The sequence below is a fragment of the Staurois parvus genome, unplaced genomic scaffold (genome assembly GCF_062004578.1).
Source record: "Staurois parvus isolate SC_StPar_1 unplaced genomic scaffold, SC_StPar_1.0 ptg000682l, whole genome shotgun sequence".
NCBI classification, from domain to species: Eukaryota; Metazoa; Chordata; class Amphibia; order Anura; family Ranidae; genus Staurois; species Staurois parvus.
In genome coordinates, this window is record NW_028318478.1 from 2,427,464 (window position 1) to 2,437,059 (window position 9,596).

Consider the following 9,596-nt stretch of genomic DNA (forward strand, 5'->3'; position numbering starts at 1 on the left):
TTATCTACCATGAGTGATTTCAGCAGGAACTGGCTGAGATTCAAACAATGTATGGGCAGGTCAGGTAAGTCGACCAATCAACCTGGGTACAACCAGCCCATCAGATTTTACATGCAATTATTGCTACCAGCTATTGAAAGCCACTTGCAGTAATCACTGTGTTCTCCCGGCTGGGACAGCTGCCCCCCCGCCACCTCCCCTTCCTGCTGGGAGAACGCAATGGCTCTGGGAGGGACTGTGTTGATGGGAGTATCAAGGGATTTTCTTTTCTGCAACCTGTGTTTTCAGGAAAGAAAATCTATCCATCTATGGCTGGGTTTAGTCTACTAATGAATCTATTGTATCACCATAGTCTACTACCTTACCCATTGTTCTTCATCCTCTTATTTTCTGTTGATTTAGATTTGTAGCCCTTTCAGCATCACTGTGCTATTCTGTTTTTCTCCACAAGTCCATTATGAAAAATATTTCAAGACACAAACCCTACATACAAGAAAACCTTACAGGAGCACATTTACCTTTTGGTTGGTACAGATCTAAATATACCTCAGCATTGCTCAATCTTTATTGCTAATCACTTCTTTATCATTTCAGACTTGCATTGAAGATCATTACAACTAGTCACACTGAGCTTTATACTCATTATTGGAGCTGATAAAAAATATTTATGCTGTTCTCATATAAGAATAGTATGTTCTTTCTGGTCAAATAGATGACAGATAGCATTGAGGATTGGGGTCATATGGTTGTCATATACCAGCTAGCGAGTGCTAGCTGAACAGTAACACTGACTGGTCTTTTGAAGTTCGATTATCATTAATTTGTCTAGGAGAGTCACTTGGAGAATAATACAGTATGAATCTACCCCCCCCCCCCCCAGGGTATTGGTGAGGGCACACATGTCTAGTGCTGCCATTCTACTGGTAGAAGGGTACATTTATCTCCATCTCATCTAGTTTCAGTACATCCAGAGGTCTACAGTCACAGAAATAGAACATAGGACAGTGTTAAACTTTCATTTTTCCCTTACTTAGCATTAATCTTCTAAGTCTATCCTATTTTGAAAATATAAACCAAATCCTTATTTATAGACCAAGTTGTTCTTCATTACAATCAAGGTACCCCAAACTGAGCACATTCTATGCTCAGAAATGTTAAAAACGCATCAGCAAGTTATAGAGAAGGTGTCTTGAATATGCAGAAAAGGGGTTGGTGTTGCAAGAAGGGTTAGTGTTAGATTATTGTTAGGTTATCATTATACAAAGCATTAGTGTTGGGGTTACCATTACAGGAAAAGTTAGTTTTAGATTTTGGGGTAAACAAAGGATTATTGTTGGGTTAGCATTACAGGAAGGGTTAGTGCTAGATTTGGGGGGTTACAGAGGATTAGTGTTAAGGTTAGTGTTACAGGCAGGGTATGTGTTAGATTTAAGGTTACAAGGAGTATTAGTGTTAGCATAAAGATGGCTGGAAGGTTGGCATTAGGATTGGGGGTTACAAGGTTTAGTGATTAGCAATATTGGAAGGGTTAGTGTGAGGAGTGCTTGGGGTAAAACATCATTCTGGGCACTGAGAGCACTACACTGAAAATTGTTTCATTTTTTAAATGTGTGCATCTTTAAGTCCTATTCCATACTTAGAACTGAAATTATTTTTTTTTAGTATTTGATTCAAATTTGCCACACGTGCTCTTTAATATTAAAGAAAAAATGAGGGAAAGAAAGAAAGGAAAATGTATACATTTCTTTGAACCATACTAATACATTATATAACATTCTTTTCATATGTTAGGCTAGGTTCACCCGCAAGCAAGACTACCCGCAGCAAATGCAACCACCCCCAGCCAAATTACACTGTTGCCATTTATTCTTAATGGTATCCCCATACATTTCCTTGTTCAAACATTTTATTAATTTTCAGAGCCAAAAGAACAAACATAAGGCATCTCAAATACATGTACATAAACAAAGCAATAAGAAACACAAAAAGAAGGAGAAGGGGGGGGGGGGATATGGGAGAACAAGTTGCCCTTCCACAAAAAGGGATTACAGTTTGATATACATTTAACGAGGAACCATTGGTAAAAAGTTTTGTATAGCTAAGGAAGATGAGACATGGTCAAGCTCTGGGAGGGGAGCAATATTTCCTAGAAGTACATGAGGGTTCTGCACAAAGCCACAGGGAAAGGGTTAAGGTAGGAGAAACAGAGGAGGGGAGGAGGATAGGAAGAACCAGAGGGAGGTATTAAGAAAGAGGGGGGGGGGGGTTTGTGACTTCCAGGGGAAAAAGGAGATTCTCGGGACCAAACCAATGTATAATTTAAATGTAAGTGGCAGTGTCTTCACAGGGAGGGATTAGATAGCGCTAAGGGAGAAGCATCATCAAAGTTCGGCGGAAGGAACTGGTCCACACATTGGGTCCATATCGACAGAAATTTGGGGACTGAGTCTAGGAGGGTAGCTTCCATTTTGGCATGGATCATTGCTTGGGTAACTTTATGATTAACTGCAAGAATACTCAAGGATGGGGTCTTCCACGCCTTGGCCATGATCTGCTTAGCTGCTGCGTTGATTTGTAGACCACCAAATATGAAAGTAAGTTCCATCCATCGTACAACCCCTAAAACATTCTGGAGAGTAGCCTGGGGATATATTTAGTTATTCTTGCCGGGACTAAATACCAACGTGTCAAAACTTTGTAGTTGGTCAATACAGCCACCACATTGTGCGTAGAGGACTTGGTAGCCAACCAGATCTGGTCCCAATCCGTAGGGCCCAGATCTGGTCCCAATCCGTAAGTCCTAGATCTTTCTCCCATCTGGTGACATATGTAGGGGTAGGAGGAGATTCTGGTGTGGACAAAAGGTTATAGAGGGCTGAGATGAGGCCTCGCCTATGTGGGTCCTTGTAGCAAGAGCGTTCAAAGAAGGACATTGGATGGGTGGAGTGGAATTGGGCGGCGGACGGAGCGTAGAAGTGCTGTAGAAGAAAGATTTGAAGCCCCTATCAGTCAAAAATTGGTGAGTGTCAGGAACATCAATTTAGAGCCCTCTTCCTGCATACAATGACATACAGTTCAAAGTACTTTGGGAACACTGCGACACAAATACCTACGGTAGATGTGCGAGGCAGAATTCAGCTTCTTTATTAATGATTAGGCCTTAAGTAATAAATGATAACACTGCATAATTCAGGCGGTTTCCATAAAGCACCAATCAGAATACAGTAAAAAGATCTCAGTAAACTACTATATGGCTAGTCATAACAAAATGCAACAGAATAATAACTTCAATAATAATAAATTTAATAATAATAACTTCAATAATAATATTTAATAACAATATTTAATAATAACAATAAATAATATTCATAATAATAAATAACAATAATATTATAATAATAAATAATAATATTCAATAATAATAACTTCAATAATAATACATTTAGCAATTTCTCAAGGGAAAAAAGTGTGCATAGATAACAGCATAGAGATGCCAAGGAAACATCTTGAATGAAATAAACCAGTTAGTAGGCACAAAGCGAAAGTTAGTTAACTATTAACCCTTTCACAACCTTCCATTTGTCATAAAGTGACAACTGCTGTATTCACCCTTTATACCTTTTAGTATTGATTTACTGAACGTGCCATTGTTACCAAATTGGGGATGCGCTGTATACATCACCACACTCCAATTAGACTACAACATGCTATCAAACCACCCATTATTTGCCTCAAACATCCTAGGCCGGGTATCCAAATATCCAGTCCCACCTGTGACGGTCCCGGCATCAGACCCCAGCCCTTCTCACCAAACTCGTGACCGAAGGACTAGCCAATCTAAAACCGTGCTGTCACGTGCGTAACAATGCCACACCAAGCTGCACTCTGCATAAAGATTTTCCAGCTAATGGACCACAATCTGTGTACCTGCAGCCTGGGAGCGATTGTTACTGGGTCAGGTTAATTATGCAATTAACCCTTCACACTGCCACCACCTCCTTTTTGTACAGAGAAAGAGGAAACTCGGAAATATCAGCAATAACACTATGATGTTTGAATAATCGTTTGTATACACAATGTCACCGCAGACAGATGTATGCAGATGTTTTAAAACACACAGTAGCGCTCGTCAGAGACAGGAATTCTTAGTTTGCATTAAAGAGCTTTAAAAACAGTTCAACACTTTCAGAAAGTAAGATTTATTACTAAAAGGCCAAAAGGGTGCAATAAAAATATTTACAGAAAAAGATGTAGCCTATATATATATATATATATATATATATATATATATATATATAAATATACAGAGAGCAGTAACACAGCAAAGATAACAGAAAGAAGTTTAGAGAGATAAAGTACTTGCCAAAAGTCCTGGGTTAAGCAGATCAAGTTTCCTGAGCAAAAGGACCTTATCTCCTAAAGTTAGTTCCAAAGTTAAAAGGGAGCTTCTTCAACTTCAACTCAACTCAGCTTAGCTTAACTCTCTGCTCCAAGCATAACAGTTTTTCTAGGAACTCAGCAGGGTGTCTCCCTGAAGCAGAGAACCAATCACCTCATTTGGGGAGGCTGTTGGAGGCGGAGACCCCAGCTAGAACCAAAATCCCTCCCAGCTTATATCATGACCCATAACTTACCCTCGGTACATGTAGCAGCCTAGTCACTAGTAGATTAATATGCAGAAGCATCTGCTGAACGTCTAGATATGAAATATGACATACCTGCTTGAGACGGTTAAGGAGATATCATTTTCTGCTCTCCTGTAGATGTCAGCTAGGGGTGTAATATATCAGGCGACTTGTATTAAAGTGACCGATCTGAATATATGCCTGGTCTCCTTGTAAGTCTTCCATATTCCAAGATATGAAATCATAGGGGAAAGTGGATTTTGAATGTGATGTCTGTTTTACGGCTTATCTGGAATGTCATTGAAGCCCAGCAAAGAACTGGTTTATGGTTTTACAATCCTTTTCCAAGCAAGAGTCTCGCAGACATACGAGGGCCAGGCTAATTGGGGTTTATAACCATGAAGCCCTCCCAATGTGTTTGCTGCCTGTGATCTCTGCATCATACAGACCACATGTCACTCAACAGAGAGGGAGGGGGGATTTGGAGGAGAGAGAGATACAAGATGGAGGATCCTTAGCAAGATGGAGGACAGCATTCATCTTTGTATGCACAATTGCTACACCACCAATTTCCAGTAATATCCTGTTTAATTCATGAGGCCAACTCATGTAAAGCCTTTATGTGTAATTGTATGGAGGTGGCATGATCACTTAAATTAAAACAGCACATTTCGTCAGAATGTTCATTTAACGGAACCACCCCGACTGCACCTGAGTACTTCCGTTATAATACCGCTTCCCTTTCCAAACACCGACCACGGACACCACTCTTGAAGGAAAGCCAGGAAATAGACTACTTTATTTTAACACAGATACAAAATATATACATTCAATGGAACAATTCCCCCCTCCCTGCATAATGACACAGGGTGGGGCAAACCCCATCCAGCAACAAGAGACATGTCAGCAGACACCCCCCGCCAAGCCAATACACAAACACATACATACCATAATAGTTTGCACCCAAGCAAGACACACAATAGAACAATGGGATACAACCACATGGCATTAAACAATGAACAACCCCCCACCCCACCTATACATGTCTACACAATATCAGGACATATCACCCTGCACCCCTAACAGGCACAGGGTGACTTACACATCAGAGGGATTTGGGGAGCTGAGACAGGGGTCTCCCCACCTCTCTAAAGTGAGCTGTTCCATGCCCCCCCCCAAGTGACTCCCATCACAATAATGGAAATGCCCAAGTGCAGTCGGGGTCCGGTTCCATAGCAGTCTATTTCCTGGTTTTCTATCAAGACTGGTCTCGTCTAGTCTTGTATGGTTAGTGCTGGTGTCCATGGATAGTGTTCGGACAGGGAAGTGGTAGTCTAACAGAAATACCCAAGTGCAGAGCCGGTAATCGGCATTACTCGGAGGGGACATGTACACTGATCATCAGGGCATTGATGATCGGTGTGCCCTGATGATCAGTGTAGCCCCAGCAGTGCCACCTGTCACCACTCATCAATATCACCTGCCAGTGCCACATCAATGCCACATATCAGTGTCTACCAGTGCACATCAATGCCACATTTCAGTGCCCATCTGAGCTGCCTTTCAGTGTCACCTATCAGTGCCAGTCAGTGCCACTTGTCAGTGCCACCTATCAGTGCTGCCAATCAATGCCTCCTGTCAGTGCCGCCTATCAGTGCCAGTCAGTGCCACCTATTAGTGCTGCCTATCGGTGCCTGTCAGTGCTGCCAGTCAGTGCCGCCTAACAGTGCCAGTCAGTGCCACCTAACAGTGCCAGTCAGTGCCGCCTATCATTCCAGCCTATCAGTGTCATATATGAGTGCTGCCTTTCAGTGCCCATCAGTGATGCCTGTCAATGCCACTGATCTGTGCAGCCTATCAGTGCCCATCACTGCAGTATCATTAGCGCACATCAGTGAAGGAGAAAAATCACTTAGTTACAAAATTTTATAACAAAAACTAAGAAAAAACATTTTTTTTTTCAAAATTTTCAGTTGTTTTTGGTTTGTTTAGCAAAAAATAAAAAACCCAGAGGTGATTAAATACTACCAAAAGAAAGCTCTATCTGTCTAAAAATGATAAAAATTTCATATGGGTACAATGTTGCATGATCATGCAATAGTTATTCAAAGTGCGACAGCGTTGAAAGCTGAAAATTGGCCTGGACTGAAAGAGAGTGAAAGTGTCCTGACTTGAAGTGGAGAAGGTCAGCTTTTATTTTCTGTCTGCGTCCTACATAGTGAGATTCACCCTTCCTATTTGTCCTGATGTCTGATGACCATTGTCATCAGAATTGAGAAAATCCAAAATTTGAGTCATCACTAGAGCAGTAAGAGAAAGGGAAATCTTCCAATGGGGACACTTGTTTTTGTAACAACTGTAAGGACTTGTTCATGCTGGTGGCCAGCAAACAAAAAAAGAGGGATGCAGCCTTTCAGATTTGTACCCAGGCCATGCCTGCAAATGTTTTTCTTCATGACTGTATCATGACTGTATCAAACATTAAAGTAAATATAAACCTTCACCTTTATAAAACAACTCATAAGTTTAAAATAGAAAATACCATTTGTGTATGGATAGAACAAAACATTATAAATACCTTTTTCCCCCTTTTTTATACATGATCACCCACGGGTCCTTAAAGAATTGAGCTCTGTCATTTCAAAGCCATTGTTTCTAATTTTTAGGCATAGTACCACTGGATTGGGGTAAGGCCAATGTAGTGCCAATATTTAAAAAGGGATCAAAATCTTTACCAAGTACTGTACTTATAGACCTGTTAGTTTAACGTCTATAGTTGGGAAGATACTGGAGAGTTTAATAAAAGACCACATAGATGAGTTCTTGCTGGAAAAAAATATTTTAAGCAACAGACAGCATGGATTGATGAAAGACAGAAGTTGTCAAACAAATCTGATTTCTTTTTATGAGGAGGTGAGCAAAACCTTGGACAGTGGGGTGGCGGTGGACGTGGTATACTTGGATTTTGCAAAAGCGTTTGATACAGTTCCCCACACACGGCTAATGTGTAAGGTAAAGTCTACAGGCTTGGAAAAATCTGTATGTAAATGGATAGCAAACTGGCTAAAGGATCATATTCAGAGAGTAATGGTTAATGATTCATACTGTGAATGGTCTAGGGTTGTCAGTGGTGTACCCCAAGGTTCAGTGTTGGGATCCTTACATTTTAATATATTTATAAACGATATAGGGTCTGGGATTAAAAATCCCATTTCAGTCGTTGCAGATGACACCAAGCTGTGCAGTGGAATAACAACCTTACAGGATGTCTCCAATTTACAAGCCGATCTCAATGCACTGTTTAATTGGGCAAGTATGTGGCAAATGAGGTTTAATGTTGATAAATGTAAGTTTCTGCACTTGGGGGCTAAGAATATGCATGCATCATACATACTAGGGGGGTACAACTGGGGAAATCAATGATGGAGAAGGATCTGGGGGTTCTGGTAGATCACAAGCTTAATAATGGCATGCAATGCCAAGCTGTGGGTTCTAAAGCGAGCAAAATCCTCTCTTGTATTAAAAGAGGTATAGACTCCAGAGAGAGATATATTACCCCGGTACAAATCATTAGTAAGACCTCATCTGGAATATACAGTTCAGTTTTGGGCACCAATTCACAAAAAGAACATTGGGGAACTGGAGAAAGTACAGAGAAGGGCAACCAAACTGATAAGAGGCATGGAGGAGCTCAGCTATGAGGAAAGATTAGAGGAACTGAATTTATTCTCTCTTGAGAATAGGAGATTAAGGGGAGATATAATCAACATGTATAAATACATCAGTGGTTCATATAATGAACTCTGTGTAGAATTATTCACCCTGAGGTCATCACAGAGGACAAGGGGCACTCTTTACGTCTGGAGGAAAAGAGATTTAATCTCCGAACACAGAAAGATTTCTTCACAGTAAGAGCTGTGAAAATGTGGAATAGACTCGCTCAAGAGTTGGTTCTGGCCAGCACAGTGGATGGCTTTAAAAAAGGCCTGGATTATTTCCTAGATACACAGAATATAACTGGATACTAACATTTATAGGTAAAGGTGATCCAGGGAATATCCGATTTCCTCTTGGGGGATCAGGAAGGATTTTTCTCCCGCAGGAGCAAATTGGATCATGCTTTGCTTCCTCTGGATCAACTGTGGATAAAGGATTATAACTTTTTTTTTTACGGTTGATCTAGATGGACTTTCAGCCAGACTAACTATGTAACATTCCCTCTGATCTCAGCTGCATAGAGAGGTAAAAGGTGGAAAAAGAGCAGCACATTGATCTTCCCAGTGAAAGGCTGTGCAAGGAAGGAGGTCAGGATAAGTCTTTGCATTGGAGAAGAGCAGGCTGAGTTCCCACCATAGCTAGAGAACTGACCATGCTGTGCTCTCATGCTTAGTGTGGTCAGTTTTTAATAGGAAAGCAGAGGGACAGGCAGGAACACCAGGGATTTCACACAAAGGAAGCAATACAAAGAGAACAGGATACTTTTTCATACAAGTACATGGTACAGCCAGCATATATCAGGAATATGAAATGGTGGGTTTACATATTCTTTAAATATCATATTCCATTCAGCTGGCAGTACTACAATGCACATGATTGCAATGCAGTGGTTCAGCATTTTTATGGTTAAAACAGGTGTGTAGGCAGCTGCAGTTTACCCTCCCCACTGTAGGCAGTGCTGTGCAGTTTACCCTCCCCTCTGTAGGCAGTGCTGTGCAGTTTACCCTCCCCTCTGTAGGCAGTGCTGTGTTGCTGACAGCTACACAGAAGGGAATGGAGGATGAGGGGGACATTTTCTCTGCAGCATTCGTATGTGTCACCAGGAGAGCAGTGGTTTGATGGGACGCTGCAACACTTGGCGACCTCAGTTTCCATCTTTAGTGACAGCAATGCTAATAAGCATTTGGCGCACAGCTAGAAAGTGGTTACAGTAGGGACAAGATCCACGTTGGTTAGAGCAGTGTTTCTCAACCT